The 15,848-nt window shown below is 35.4% G+C and overlaps 1 long non-coding RNA gene across 1 annotated transcript in view; it reads right to left on the bottom strand.

Annotated features, from left to right (window-relative positions):
- LOC103100375 (uncharacterized) overlaps positions 1–15,848 on the bottom strand; it is a 332,870-nt gene that overhangs the window by 221,397 nt on the left and 95,625 nt on the right. The window lies entirely within an intron of this gene.

Genomic DNA, 15,848 nt, shown 5'->3' on the forward strand with positions numbered 1-15,848 from the left:
CTTCACAAACTTTAAAGTACTATGTAATTGCTATTATCCTTTTTATTGTTGCTATTGTTAAATAAAGAGGAAAAATGGAGAAGAAACTAATATGCCACGTTAGTATTTGGGCCAAGTCCCCAACAGTAAAAAGAACCTGCCATTATAGAGTTAGACTACTATTGGTTCATGTAGAACTGAACTCTTCTACTAACTGATTAGTCTATTTGGAGATACCTAACCAAAGGGCAGCTAAGTAGCATGGAGGACTGAGCGTCAGGCCTGGTGTCAGAAAAACCTGAGTGTAAATCCAGCCTTAGGCACTTGCTAGCTGTGTGACACTGGACAAATCTCTTAACCCTACTTGCCTCAGTTTTCTCTTTTTAAAATGAGCTGGAAAAGGAATTGGCAAACCAATCCAGTTATCTTTGCCAAGAAAATCCCAAATGGGGTCATGAAGAGTCAGGCATGACTGAACGATAACAACAAACCAATACATTGGAAATTTCGATGCCATTTGTCTTGGATCTCCTTCACCAGTATGGATATCATGAGGTTGAAGGAGAGAGGGGTATAAGCAGAAAATAGGGGAGTATACAGATGTAGTGGTGAAATCTTCCCCATGCAGTATACGATATGATGGTAGACAAGTGTAAAGATCAAATTCAGTCTAAAGAAGCTTGCCCAAGTCCTTGGCATAACTTAGTCTGACTTTTGGGTTCAGTTCCCAAAGGATAGCTCCTGTGGAGGCCACTAGACCAACTAACAAATATGATCAAGAGACAGAAAAAAGAAAGTGTTTCCCAAAGGATAGATAACATGCTGACTATTTTTTAAATCATGGACTTACCTTTACAATCTGTATTTTTAGAGACAGGGTCACGTAGCTAGGAAGTGTCTGAGGCTAGATTTGAACTCAGGAAGAGGAGTCTTCCTGACTCCAGGCCACCATTCTATCCACTATACCACTTAGCTGCCCCTATTTTTAAATCCCCTAAACCACAGACTCTAGAGTGGAAAAAAAGTAGCCTTGAATATAGTAAGTATTCAATGTTTGATGACTTGATATAATAAGATCATTTGCCTTCTCATATTTTTGTACTTTTCTTGAGTTTTCTAAGGCTGTCTTTGAGTCCCTAAGTTACTGGATCCCTAGTCTCTCTGTTAACATATCCCTTAGTTCAAGGTCTTTATAATATGCATTTGAACTTTTTTCAGTAGAAACAATAGACTTTGCCACTGTGGTTGTTAATTATTATGCTAATGAAAGAGAGGCAAAGGCATATAAACTGCCTCTGGAATCAGGAAGACCAAGATCCAGGTTCTGCCAGTAATATACCCTAGCTGCATTACCTTGGGCAAATTATTTAATCTCTTCTAGCCCCCAAGAAGTTGTCTAAAATTTCAAGCAGCAAGTGAGATATTATTCTGAATCTCATTCTGGGAGTTTTAAATACAGACCTAAACAAGATAAATAACAACAATCATAATGCCAAGTGATTCTTCTAAAGAAATTACAAACAGGGAATATAACATTTTACAATTTGCTATTAAAATTTTTAAACATTAAATCTTTTTAATTGTAAAATTTTTAAATTAAATTTTAATTTCTTAACATTTTAAATTGAATTATAATTTTTAACATTTAAAATTTTTTAAATAATTTGAAATTTTTGCTTTTTTCTTTTGTAGGTTGGTTTTACTATTTTGCCAAGGATTTGATGGAATTTTTTTACCATAAATCAAATCAATTCTTATCCCAATTTTTTGTTAAGACCACCTACTTCTCTACCTTCCTCAATGAGCATTCGAATTCAATAATTGAAATTAAAACAGCCCACATTACAAAGGATAGCATGATGGAAATGTCCCTAGAACACTGTAAAAAAAAAAAATTCTTAAATATTTAAGAGTGCTGGATTTACTCCAAGTACTGTGAGACAGTCTTCCTATCACTAACTCAGCCTTGGAAATACAGTTCTTGGCTCCAGGCTCCAGTTCAATGGATGTGATCAGTGCAAATACAAGCTAAATAAATCTTAAAGATACTGAACTAAGTTATTTCCCAACACAAGGGACAGGACAATCTTGATTAGTCAATGCCCAGGCTAGTATTTCATCTTAAGCTAGTTGATGTGGAAGTTAAGATTATTGACTTCCTCTTTGAATCTTCTTTGGAGGAAAGCAATATCTGACTTTGAAATGGTTATTAGCACAACACCATCCCTATAGTTAAAATATGCCAATATTTACTCATCAGGGAAATTCCAAAGGTCCAGAGCTTTTACTAGCCATGACATGACATAATCTATATCACAATTCACATAGGCTTCACTAGTTCCACAATTCAATATTTCTAGACAAATGATAATTCTCAGAACTATGATTATATTTACCTTCAACTGCCAAATTTGTTTGAGACTAAGTTTTAGAGACAAAGAAGATTTTACCTAGGAAACAACTAGGGGGCATTGTTTGGAGGGCATTATTCAAAGATCTGATTCTGGCTTTCATGTATCAATCAATAATAATTTATTAAGTCCCTACTGTGTGCTAGACTCTTGGCACACACACATACACATATGTATTCCTGCCCACAGAGAGTTAAAATTCTTTCTGAAGAAATTGTGTTAGATGCAGCATATCCCAAAATTCTTGGTGTCATTTTAAGTATATCAAATTCTTTTTTTAAGTATTTTTTAGTATTTAAGTATTTATTATATATTAAGTATTTAAGTATATCAAAAAGTAGGGTAAAACTACACTAAAACTTTGGGGATATCCTATATATTCAGTATTTAGTAAAAAATTAGAAAGTCTTCCCAGTCTCTCTCTCTCTTTTTTAAATCTTTATCTTTTGTCTTAGAATCAATGCTAAGTATCAGTTCTAAATCAAAAGAGAGGTAAGGGCTAAGCAGTTGGGGCTAGATGACTTGCCCAGGGTCACACAGCTAGGAAATGTTTGAATCCACATTTGAACCCAGGACCTCCTCAATCCAGACCTGTTATTCTATACACTGTGATACCTAACTGACCTTCATAACCTTTTTTTTTTACATTTGAATTAAATATTAAAAGAAAAATAAATACAGTGAGAAAATAAAGGGTGTTGTGGGCATGGCCAAGTCTAGATAATACATCTCTGATTTTAATAGGATATGAATTATATTAGGGACATTTCACTTTATAAATTCTAGAGTTAGAATGAATCTCAGAAGTAATTAGTTAGTTCAATTCTGTCATTTTGCAAATGAAGAAACTGAGACCCAAAGAGTTTAAGCAACCTGCCTTAAGTCGCACAGATAACGAATAGCAGACCCTCTCCTGTTAATCCAGTCTTCATTCCATTGCATCACCCTACAAACTTTCTGCCATATCAGCATAGCTACAGAAAAATCCCCAAATCAATTCAAAGGAAAATTATTCCAGTCCAACTCTCCAAAAGCTATCTTTTCTCTGCTCCTTCAGTTCCTTCTTCAGCTGGTAATATTATCTTCCCTTTACATTATTTCAGACAGAATATCTCACAACTCACATGGGAAAGGTAGCTACTAATCTGGGTCTACTATGGGTATAAAGATATACGCCAGGTAGACACTACCTCACTCCTCATTTTCTTTCTAGTGTTTTGGACTCATCATTCCTTGAGCCAGAGTGTTTAGAATAACTTCTAGCCAACTGTTCTGTGTCCTGTTTCATTTAGAATAATAGATGTGCATGGTAATTATCATTGGTCATGAGTTGGTTGTAAATTGACAAAATTATTCCAAACTTTGGAAAACGGACTCTTCATCATTCTCAGAAGAGCATTTTTCTTTTTTACAGAAGTTGGGTTACTGCCAGAAAGCCTCTCCTCCCTATCCCATCTGGCCTCCAGGTTCTTTAAACCAAGGACCAGCCAGCAAGAGCTTACATAAAGAGCCAATAATATTTATGAAGTTCTTTGCCCATAAATATAGTTCCTGCCTATGCCTAGGTTTTTGGAAAATGGACCATTAGTTTCTCTTAAGCACATTTCAGTGCTATACTTAAGGGTATAAAGAGGCTAGGAATATCCGCTTCCTTTACCAAAAAAACATATTATTTATTCACTCAGAAACAAGATGGCATTTATTAGAGTTAATGAAAAAGAAATTGATAAAAATCACGGTAGAATTCATATTTAGATGAATTCTACCTCACAAGATACCTATAGTAAACACCAGAGAATTCTTGACCCTAGGACAGTCAGTTTGGGAGTGCAGAGGGGATGAATGGAACGATGGCACCACAAAGAACATTTTATCTCTCACTGGTGACGTTGTCCCAAGAGACAATGACATCCATCCAGTGGAGAGCTGAGCCCTCACCTTCATGGGGATTTAGAGAAAGGAGGGGTTTTAGGTAAAGCATGCCAGGTGAAAGGATCCTGGGGGTTAGAAGCCTAGAAACTATGGTGATTGGTGGCAATCAAGACATCAAGACCCAACATGGGAAATGACAATCAAGGAAATGCTTATCAGCCAGATAAGAAGTGCATCTCCTAAGGGATTGATATCGTTGGGAAAACTCCCATATTCGTTAAAGCTCTGGCAAGCACTTGAGCTAACTTTCATCACTGGTGTCTGAATGCATAGCTTTCTATCAAATCTATCAAAAGCTTGAAGAAAAAGAGGAAAAGTCAGAAAGGAGGCTACAGTTCAACAGAGACAAAGCGCTGCCAGGAAAATTCTGCCCAGATGCTGGACCTTTCTAAACTAATAAAATTATGTGTTACAATTGTCTCTCTGTTTGATTTTTGGTGAGTTAAATGTCAGAGTTAAAGCTATTTGGATGCTTTAAATTTTCACCTGAGAAATTTACACCATTTTATTCATTAAAAAAAATTTTTTTAACCCTTATTTTTTGTCTTTCTGTCCAAGACAGAAAAAGCAAGGCCTAGCTAAACAGGTATAAGTGACTTGCTCAGGATCACCCAGCTAGGAAATATCTGAGAGCAGATTTGAACCCAGGTCCTCCTGACTCCAGACCTGATACTCTATCCTTTCTGCCTAATAGCTACCCCAGTTTTCACCATTTTAAAAGTCCATATTATTGGTGATAGTAGTCTTTGTGTTTCTACTCCTTATAACTCAGTGGAAGAAGAGGATTCAATCTGAACCTTGTTCCCTAGTAATCTGTTGTTTAGTTGTTCTGTTGTGTCTGAATCTTTATCACTCTGTGGACCAATTGTCCATGGAGATTTCTTGGCAAAGATACTGGAGTGGTTTGCCATTTCCTTCTCCAGTTGTTTAACGTGGGAATGAATTGCATGACTTGCCCAGGGTAATATAGCTAGTAAGTATTTGAAGTCACATTTGAACTCTGGTCTTTCTGACTTCCAGTCCCCGTGCTTTATCTACTATACCACCTAGTTACCCCACCCTGGTAATAATACTTCCAGACTTTCATTCCACCACTATCCTTCAACAAAGTCTCCTCCTTCAAAGTCTAAACCCTCCTCTTAATGTCTTTCTTACTATCATCTACTCTCCTTTAGGACACGTCTTTCCTCTTTTCTTGAGAATTTCAGCATCTTACTTAGTTTTCCTCCTTTCAATAATTCCTTCCTTGGTCATTTTTACTATGCAATTTCTCAGGAAGACCTGAATTCAAATCCCATATAAAGCAGTTATTAGCTGTATGACCCTGAGAAAGTCACTTAACTTCAATATCCTCATCTAAAAAAAGGAGTGGGCTGTAATCAAGGTCCTATAAAAACATTTCTAGCTCTAAATCTATTATCCTCTTATCTTAGTCTGCTAAGCATAGCTAGAGGTAGTCTTAACAACTATTGTTCTATGAAAGAGAACTCAGTAGGGACGGAGGATTTCTGAACCTAGATGGAATAGCCAGGAGGATCCTTGGGATAGTAGATGGGACTTGTACTTCATTTCTGTCCTTAAAGGGGAAATGAAAGTGATAGGAAATAAAGATCCTTTTTCCAACTTAAATAATTAAATGTATTGCTGCAGTCAGCCCCACTGGAACCAACAATGGGCAGTTTATGCCTCTGTTTTACAAATATCTTTATGGCAAGTTAAAAGATCTAATGTTTTCTCTGCTAATGGTAATATCCAAACAGAGCCAATTCCAGTAATATCCCTGAAACTGAGTCATATGTCTGATCATTTTGATTTATAATAAGTCTGCTTGACCATATATCTTGATAAAAGCAGACCTTTCAAGATTATCTTTTTTTAAAAGCCTTCCTTACCAAGCTTTCCTTTTCTTGCTCCTACCATCTGGGGGATCAATTGCATACATTTATAGTTACCCCCACATAATTTTGGACATGATCGATGATATATACCTTTCCCCTAAGTTAATAGAAGGTGCAACTACCTGACCAAAATTTCCTGTGTACAAATATGGCAGGTCATATCTTCAGATATTGTCTTTTCATGTCTGACTTCACCAAAAGGCTTCATGCAGGTCAGCTTTGTGGTGCCTTCTTCATTTCATCTGTGCAGCCTCTCTTGTGATTAATAATGATGACAGCAATCACAATACTAATGATGCCTCCCAGCTTTCCCAGGAGCACCAAGATCTAACCCTGGGTGGTAGCACAAACCGTAAGCTCTGAGGCAAACATAGGCTGGGTGTAATATTTTTTTTAAGCATTTAGTTTCTTCAGCTTCTTATATTTACCAGAGGCCCTACTTAGGATAATAGGTAATAGAGGCTTACTAAGTAAAGCATATTCCTTTTACAACATATCCATTTTAAGGAGAAAAGCATTTTTGTACCATCCACTGCATGATGAAAGACAATAAGATCCTGGACTCCTTTATAAAAAAATATTTATGGATGCTCTTTTTGGAGTAATAAACAAATCCTTGGGGATGCATTGCAATGCCCAGAAACTAGAGAATGTCTGAACAAATTGTGGTATGTGAATATGTTTTCCTCACAAGAAATGAGAAAAGGCATGGTTTTGGAGAAACTTAAGAAGACTTACATGAAATGATAAAGAGTAAAGTGAGTGGAACTAGGAGGACAATTTATATAATAGAATAATGCTATAAGGACATCTTTAAAAGACTTGACAACTCTAAGCAGCAAAATGACCAACCATGATTCCAGAGGACTGATGACGAAACATGCTACCCACTTGACAAAGAGGTGATGGTATTGAGCAAGATGAATATTTTTGGACATAGCCAGTACAAGATGATTTTTTCATTTGACTTGCACATATATTACAAGTGTTTTATCCATATTTACATTGGGGAGGGAGTGGACACAGGAAGGAGAAAAAAACAAAATTTTATTCATTGAAAAAAATAATTTTTAAAAAATATTCCATTTAAATAATTTTAGGGTTCTAATCAAAGATTTAACTTAAACTACAAAAAGGGAGGTCTGATTCCATTATTTGACCTATTTCAGAAAAGGTCATAGATAGGAATCTCATTCTCTCCCTCATAGTTGTTCACTTTACAAAACCAATGCTTGTTCAACAGGAAAATGCCATTCTCTCTATGGTTCTCAGAGAATTGCTCCTTCTGTGCTTTAGCTCTGCCCCTTTTACAGGTGATGGTTGCTCTCCTCATTTCTCTTGGGAGAAGGGAACATTATGGTCAGTATGAACTCATTCAGTTACCATCTTGGATTGAATCTCCATCTCCACCCACCATGGAAATTCTGCCTTCATCTCTTCTCTGGTATAATTCTATTCAATGTAGTCCTTTTCATATGAATATAGAATAATAAGACAACAAACCATCATGACTTGGCTCTATGAACAAAGAATTTTTTAAAAGAAAATTAAATTTATATTAGCACAACAGCTTCATGGGTTATGTGTTTCCATGCTATCCTAGATCTAGGTAGTTATTAATGAGTGTAGCAACACTCCCCAAACTCAGGTGCTCTTGGACATAGTTAAGGTGCCTAACTTCAGACTCCTGCAAAGAATATTTATTACCCAAAGCTATCTCATTCATGGCCTCTAGTAGGGTCAAAGTCTGGTTAATTGAGGAAATTTCTGATCCAGAGCAACTTGACTGTCTCAGGATCCTTTTTTTTTTCTTTTTTTTCTTACCATTCTTTCTTTATAATATAATATGTAATATAGCAAAAATGTAATACATGTGATTTGTTATAAATATGTAATAAATTATGATAAATATGCTTATCTAAGAGAAACAAATTCTCAACTAGTTATATCCAAAAATCTATGTCTCATTCTTCTTTTTTCCCTGCAAAAACCTTTCCCCACTTCCCAAGAAGCAGATAACGTGGTATAGGTTGTACATATATTACCATATAACACATATTTCCCTGTTTGTCATGTGAAACAAGACACATATTGCTTACTCAGGCTCCTTCTTGAGGACAGCTACTGACAATCTAGAGCCATTCTCCCTCAGCTCCAGGATTGATCACTGATCTTTAATGCCTCTGTTTTTGCAGTTTACAGTTTTCTTCTATATCAGCAAATGTAGTAGATTCATGTCCCCTCAGGGCAAGATCAATCAGGGTCTCCTGGTCCTCTCCAGCAGCCAGAGAAAAACATGTACAGGGACTGCAGTACCATCATGCATGAGGCCCCTCTCTGTCCATGAGAATCCTTCTGGTTATAGAATTTCTTTCTTGGACCCTTCAAGTATCCTCCTATCCTACCTTGACATTCAAAGCCTAACTAGTCCATTCCCTCCCCTGCCCCCTTATTCATGGCAAGAGGAAGAAAATGGAGTGAGGGTGCTATATAAAGAGTCATACTCTTCAAACAGAGAAATGATCTCCATTGTATATGTATGGTAGTTTCTGTGAGAATTGACTTTAACTTTTCCAGGATAACCTTTTACAAATTACTATAATGTAATCTTTACATGAACAAGGAAAATGTCACACTTACATTTGTATATTTTTAAGAATCTAACAGTGTCTTGTATAGAATAGGAGATAAGGACTTGACCTGTGCTTTCACTAATATAAGGATCTCCCAGGTATGGAAACTTCCTCTCTTGATTTGGATAGGTACCTTTTCTATGACTTAAAGACTCTAGAGAGAAATGGAAAGCTATAACACTGAAAATGATTCATCCAGGGTCACACAATTAGTGTCAGTGGCAAGTGTCAAACCTAGATTTTAAGGTTCTGAGGCCAGCTCTTTACGTATTATTATATTTTGCCCCTTAAAAAGGAACTTAGTGTTTTGAATGAATAGATTAATGAGTAAATATGTAATAACAAAATCAGAATTTTTTCTTATTATTAATTTATTTGTTTTTTATTACACCAACATTTCCTCACTTCCCTCCCCTCCCTGCACTAGAGGATGCATCATTTGACCAATATATATATATATATGTATATATATATACATATATATACATATATATATATACATATATATAACTATGTCTTTGTGTTTTTATTTATCAGTTCTTTCTCTGGAGGTAGACATTCAAGAATCATACTTCAAACATTAAGTCTGTAGCATAATATTCCCTTGGATCTACTTATTTCTCTTTCATAATTTCATGTAGGTCTTCCAATTTTTTTAAATTATTCAACTCATCATTTCTTACAACACAGTAGTATTCCATCAGAATCATATACCGTGACTTTTTCAGCCATTCCCCAATTGATGAGCATCACTTCAATTTCTAGTTCTTTGCCACCATAGAGTTATTATAAGTATTTTAGAACATTTGGTTCTTTTGCTTTTTCCCTGGTAACTTTGGGATATAAACCCAACAGTGATATTGCTTGATTTAAGGATATAAACAGTTTTATGACTAAGCATAGTTCCAGATTGCTCTCCAAAATGACTGGATTAATTCACAGTTCTACCAAAAGTGTATTAGTATCCCCATTTTTGCAAGGAAAAATCCCTTGTAATACTTGTCATTTTGTCCTTTTATCACTTTAACAAATCTTCTCACTTTAACAAATCTTATAGGTTATAAGATATCTCAAAATTATTTTTACTTGCATTTCTTTGATCAGTAATGATTTAGAACATTTTATATGACCAATATATAGCTTTGATTTCTTCAACCAAAAACTCTCTGTTCTTATCTTTTGACCATTTATAAATTAGAGAATGGTTCATATTCTTTTTTTTTTTAAACCATTACCTTCTGTCTTGGAGTCAATACTGTGTATTGGCTCCAAGGCAGAAGAGTGGTAAGGGCTAGGCAATGGGGGTCAAGTGACTTGCCCAGGGTCACACAGCTAGGAAGTGGCTGAGGCCAGATTTGAACCTAGGACCTCCCGTCTCTAGGCCTGGTTCAATCCACTGAGCTACCCAGCTGCCCCCGATGGTTCATATTCTTATAAATTTTACAAAGTTCTCTATATATTTAATGAAAACCACAATTTCTTTTTAATGCTGTGATTCTTTCCTCTTTGGCAAGATATTAATTTTCCTGGATGTGATTTAAAAAATGATATACTTTCTGAGTTCTGTTCTGTGGCAAATAGTAATAATAGTGTATTCATGCCCTGTTTAGGCCCTCTGTGATCACTTAACCTCAGGTAACTCCTCATGAAGATTAGTTAGGATCACAAAGTAGAGGGGGACTGGGTTGGACTGCCCTATGCCTAAAAGACTACTTATATTCTCTGAAGCTACAGTAAATCTCTGTATTACAAGTCTCAGCTTGGTTTAAAAAAAAACCCATAGCTCAAGAAATCCTATTTAAAATATGTCTGCAAAGTCTGCTTTTATTCAAGCTTTTATAGCTTTATATTGACAGGTGATATTTTGATCCTTTGTATTGCCCCAATGTAGTCCCAAATCCATGGCTGCTCAAAATTCAAAACCATTGTAAAAACTCCTCCAATGTCCAAATAACAAATTTATCCCTCTTCTGAATGATCCTTGACCACAGATTTAGGTCCCTCTTCTAGTTTGCCAGCTCTAATCAGTGTCTCCAACACATAGCCTTCAAGACATTTAACTTCTGTTGAATCACTACATTTAATGGTTTTATCTCCTGAAACATCTCTGCTTCTTTAAAGTTCTTGCTGGAATTACTTGAAAATTTTCCAAATAAATCACTTTGGTGGTGTTACCAGGAAAAAAAAAAGTTGCTGATTTACATTAGTGGGAAAAGCTCCCCTAATTCAAACTTTAGGAGTTTGTTACATGAATGAAATCACAGCTCCAGAAAGAACTATCTCAGAACTAAAAAAGAATATGTTTATTATCTACCAGAAGAAGTCTAGAGATTTTAAATAGTAATATTTTTTTCAAGAATGAAGACTAGCAATTTCAGCTGAACAGATGGAGAAACTAACAGCTTTCTCTTATTGTTGAGCCTTCCTTCAACAACAAACATTCCATTAATGTATCTCAGAAACACATCATTAAGAGTTTGAGTTGAATGTTCCTCCGTCTGTACATTCCATCTGCAATTATCCTCACAATAAATGTCAAGGCCAGTATATGCTTTTTTAATTAAGCTTTTGCAATTAATTGTTTGAAAACTATAACCACGTGAAATTCTTATAAGATCATGTTGTACCCTAACAACATAAAAGAGTTAGTGTTATTTTCATGCCAGGAAAATTATATTAATTTAGTCTGCTCTGATATCTACCACCGCAAGACCTAGGAATGGATCTAGTTTTAGAGAAAAAAAAATATCTAGATGTTTCCTAGAACAATTTCAAAACTTTTCTGTTTTCCAAATCATAAACCTAAGGCACAAATGTATTTTAATGCATCTGTGATTTCATTGTATACTTCTTTCTTCCACTGGCATAAGTTATAACCTCTTCAGAGCTTCTCATCTAATTGGATCCTTGCCCATTTTGTCCTATTAATTAACTAACTCCAAAGATCTGATGAACACACTGGGGATCTTCCTCTTATTCTTTTAGTAACTCAGGTTTTATTGTAGCACCAGGCTGTCTGCCATTCTTTCCATATAACCAGCCTACTTTCTCCTCCATAATGTCTTATACAGTATTATCTTGCTATTACTTAAAATAAGCTTAGATTTACAAGACATGTCCTCTACAATTTGTTTACTTTTTACTTCCTACTAAGCATCACGCCTGTAATTCTGCTGACTATAACCATGTGAATGGTAAAATTTGGGGCTATAGAGGACAGGACAATTAAATTCTCCTGGGATGTAGATTCCTTCTACATTTATTCAACAAAGGTCTATAAAATGCCCACTTACCGCAGTACATAGAAGGTGCTGAGTCACTGTGAACTAAGAAGAATGACATAAACCCCACACTTTAATCAATACACTTTTTTTCTATTAAAATAGATCTATCTTAAAATATGCTATCACTATTATTAAACATTGTTGCCAGGATTTTCATATTAGCATTAATAGAAAAGGATATTTGATGTAATATTTCAAGAAATAAAATACCGATTCAATATGTATTCTTCTAGGTACAAACTAGTACCTTCGTTCTAAGACTTACTTGTTTTCAATTGTCACTTAATAGTTACTTTCAAACAGTCCTCTTCCATTTCTAGAATGAGGCAATCAACCACTATACTATTAAGTACCTACTATGTGCTAGGTTATGTGCTCAGAGCTCAACTTTCCTGTTCTTTTCTCACTTTAAAACAGTACTTGACAAAGTAAAGGTTCCTTCAGGTGTTTTGGGGTTTTTTTGCCCTTACCTTTTGTCTTAGAATCAATGCATGTGTACTATGTATTGATTCTTAGGCAGAAGAGCAGTGAGGGCTAGGTAATGGGGATTGAGTGACTTGCCCAGAGTCACACAATGAGGAAGTTCTGAGGCCAGATTTTAACTCAGAAAGAGGAGGCTTTCTGACATATTTGCCACACCACCTGCTGACCTTCTTCTTGCATACTGGGTCTGCTAATAAGCTATAAAGTCAACTTCCTCTAGCTGTTAATTTTTTCAAAATCCAAATGAATAAACACATGAATGAGTACAAATCATTAAATAATCTCTTTCTGGATACAAAGCCCTGTGCTAGGTAAGCACTAAGGATGGAGGGAGAAAAGCAAGGTAGTGGCTGTTTCCAAGAAGCTCATATCCTCATAGAGGAAGATGATACATTTAGAAGGTTTAAGCTACATGTCAAATAGAAAGACACTGTGGTCCTTGAGGCACGGTGGCAAAGCAGGCAGGAATATGGCTTCTTTAATCTACTGATAAACAACCTTCTCTGTTTCTGATGTTGAATCATTTGACAGTGCCAAGATCTTTGGTTTTAAAAACTCTTTCTTGGGTCACTAGGAGTTGGCACTGCAGAAGAGGCAGGAGCTATAGCAACTGCAGAGGTCATTATCCAGTCCAAATCCCCCAACAGTTGTTGCCCTGAACAGTGGCTGAATGTGTGTGGAGTGATGGGAAAAGAGGAAGATGAAGGGGAACTTTTATTCTGTAGGGCTTTGGGGCTTACCTATGTATTGTGGCATCTAGTTGGTATTTATAGTATTTTCTCCACAGTGATTGCTCCCTTCAATGATGGGTAAAGGGGATGATGGCAACAGGAACAGTGGTTTGATGGGCTTCTATCATAAGACCATGGATCTAGATTTTTAGATGTTATCTAACCCAATCCTTTCATTTTACATATGACAAAACTGAGGCCCAGGAAGTTTAAATGATCTGTCAAAAGTCATACCAGTGACAGAACCAGGATTACAACTTGGGATCCATGGGTGGGAAAGTTGGTAGTTCTTTCCTAATGTCTTATTAACATCATATCTTCATAGCTTTAACTTTTCTTAAAGAAAAATTAGAAAGTGACAACTAAGTAGCTCAGGGGATAGACTTGGAGTCTGGAGGTCCTGGATTCAAATCAGTCCCAGATAATTCCTAGCTGAGTGACCCTAGACAAATTACTAAAATCCCATTACCTAGCCCCTTACCTTTCTTCTGTCTTGGAACTAATACTTGTATTGATTCTGATTCTTGAATTAATTCTTACCTTTTGGTAAGGGGAAAAGAAAGAAAGAAAGAAAGAAAGAAAGGAAGAAAGAAAGAAAGAAAGAAAGAAAGAAAGAAAGAAAGAAAGAAAGAAAGAAAGAAAGAAAGAAAGAAAGAAAGAAAGAAAGAAAGAAAGAAAGAAAGAAAGAAAGAAAGAAAGAAAGAAAGAAAGAAAGAAAGAAAGAAAGAAAGAAAGAAAGAAAGAAAGAAAGAAAGAAAGAAAGAAAGAAAGAAAGAAAGAAAGAAAGGAAGGAAGAAAGGAAGGAAGGAAGGAAGGAAGGAAGGAAGGAAGGAAGGAAGGAAGGAAGAAAGAAAGAAAGAAAGAAAGAAAGAAAGAAAGAAAGAAAGAAAGAAAGAAAGAAAGAAAGAAAGAAAGAAAGAAAGAAAGAAAGAAAGAAAGAAAGAAAGAAAGAAAGAAAGAAAGAAAGAAAGAAAGAAAGAAAGAAAGAAAGAAAGAAAGAAAGAAAGAAAGAAAGAAAGAAAGAAAGAAAGAAAGAAAGATGTTTCTACATTGAAAGCTAAAAATGCCTTAGAGACCATGAAGTCCAACACATTTGTTTTACAGGGAAAGAAAGTGAAGTACAGGCAAATTAAGTGAATTGCCCAGAGCTACATAGTAAGTACCTGCAGTAGGATTTGAACCTGAGTCTTTCTGTCTCTAAGTCCAAGGAACCTCTGAAAGAAAAATCTGATGTAGAAGAGAAAATAACCTTTCTGAAAGATGCCTGGGATCCTCAAATTTCTACCTATATGACTAGTCATATTTATAAATTTTAAACAAATATTACATTTTAAAATCTGTGAATATGAGACCTATTTTGTTCCTGTGCCAAGATCTAAATCAATAACATTGTACTACCAAGCACTAAGAATTTTTCTCTTTAGGATTGTGGTTTTTATTATCCTGTCGATGAAGCCAGGAAAATAAGTCAAAGCAGAAAGTAAAGAGAAGAAATGGTTTTCTAATTATTTGACTGCTAGATTTTCTTTTAAAATCTAAAACATACCATTTGTTATTGGAAGTGTGATGCAAACTCCAAAGCCCAGTGGTATAAGATGCATTTCTCATTGGTGAAGAACAATGGCCAGGGCCAATGTGAATGGTGGGATGGAGTTGGCAAGATGGGGAGAAAAGACAGATCAGTCTCTTCAATCTCTCTGGGGTTCTTCTGGCATAATCACAACCTAAGACATGAGGAATCCCAACCTCTCTTCAGGGTGATGAAGAGAAAAAGACTATCAGAAAAAGCCACTCTATTGGATTTTGATCCTGTCTTTATTCTAGACTTTGAAGAATTTCCCCTTGAACAAGATCCTGGATCAGTTAAGCTGAGTTACCTCAGTCCCCAAAGAAGAACTCATTCAATTCGTATTGTCTGTTATATTCTCCTTCATATACTTTCCCTCATTTCTGTTTTGATATCAATTTGGATAAATGGATATATTTGCTATTTGCTGGGATTTGATGGGAAGCATTTGATGGCAAGAGATCCAAGCCTTTGATATAAAGCTTTGGGTCTTCCTTTGTTGAGAAATAGTGATAAAAAAATTTAGCTTGAGTAAAATGAATAATTTTGACTATATTAAATTAAAAAGCAAACTATATTAAATTAAAAATACAAACAAAAGCAATGTAACCAGATGAGATGGGAAATGGCAAACTGGAGGGAAAATTTTATAACTAGTTTCTCAGATAAAGGTCTCATTTCTCAAATATATAGAGAAATAGTCATATTTATAAGAATACAGGCCATTCCCTAATTGAAAAAAAGATCAAAGGGTATGAACAAGCAGTTTTCTGATGAATAAATCAAAGTTATCAATAATCACATGAAAAAATGTTCTAAATCACTCTTGATTAGAGAAATGCAAATTAAAACAATTCTGAGGTACCACATAATCATACCTATAACATTGGCTAATATGATAGTAAAGAAAGTAATAAATGTTGGAGGGGA

The sequence above is a fragment of the Monodelphis domestica genome, chromosome 4, assembly GCF_027887165.1.
Source record: "Monodelphis domestica isolate mMonDom1 chromosome 4, mMonDom1.pri, whole genome shotgun sequence".
Classification (NCBI taxonomy): Eukaryota; Metazoa; Chordata; class Mammalia; order Didelphimorphia; family Didelphidae; genus Monodelphis; species Monodelphis domestica.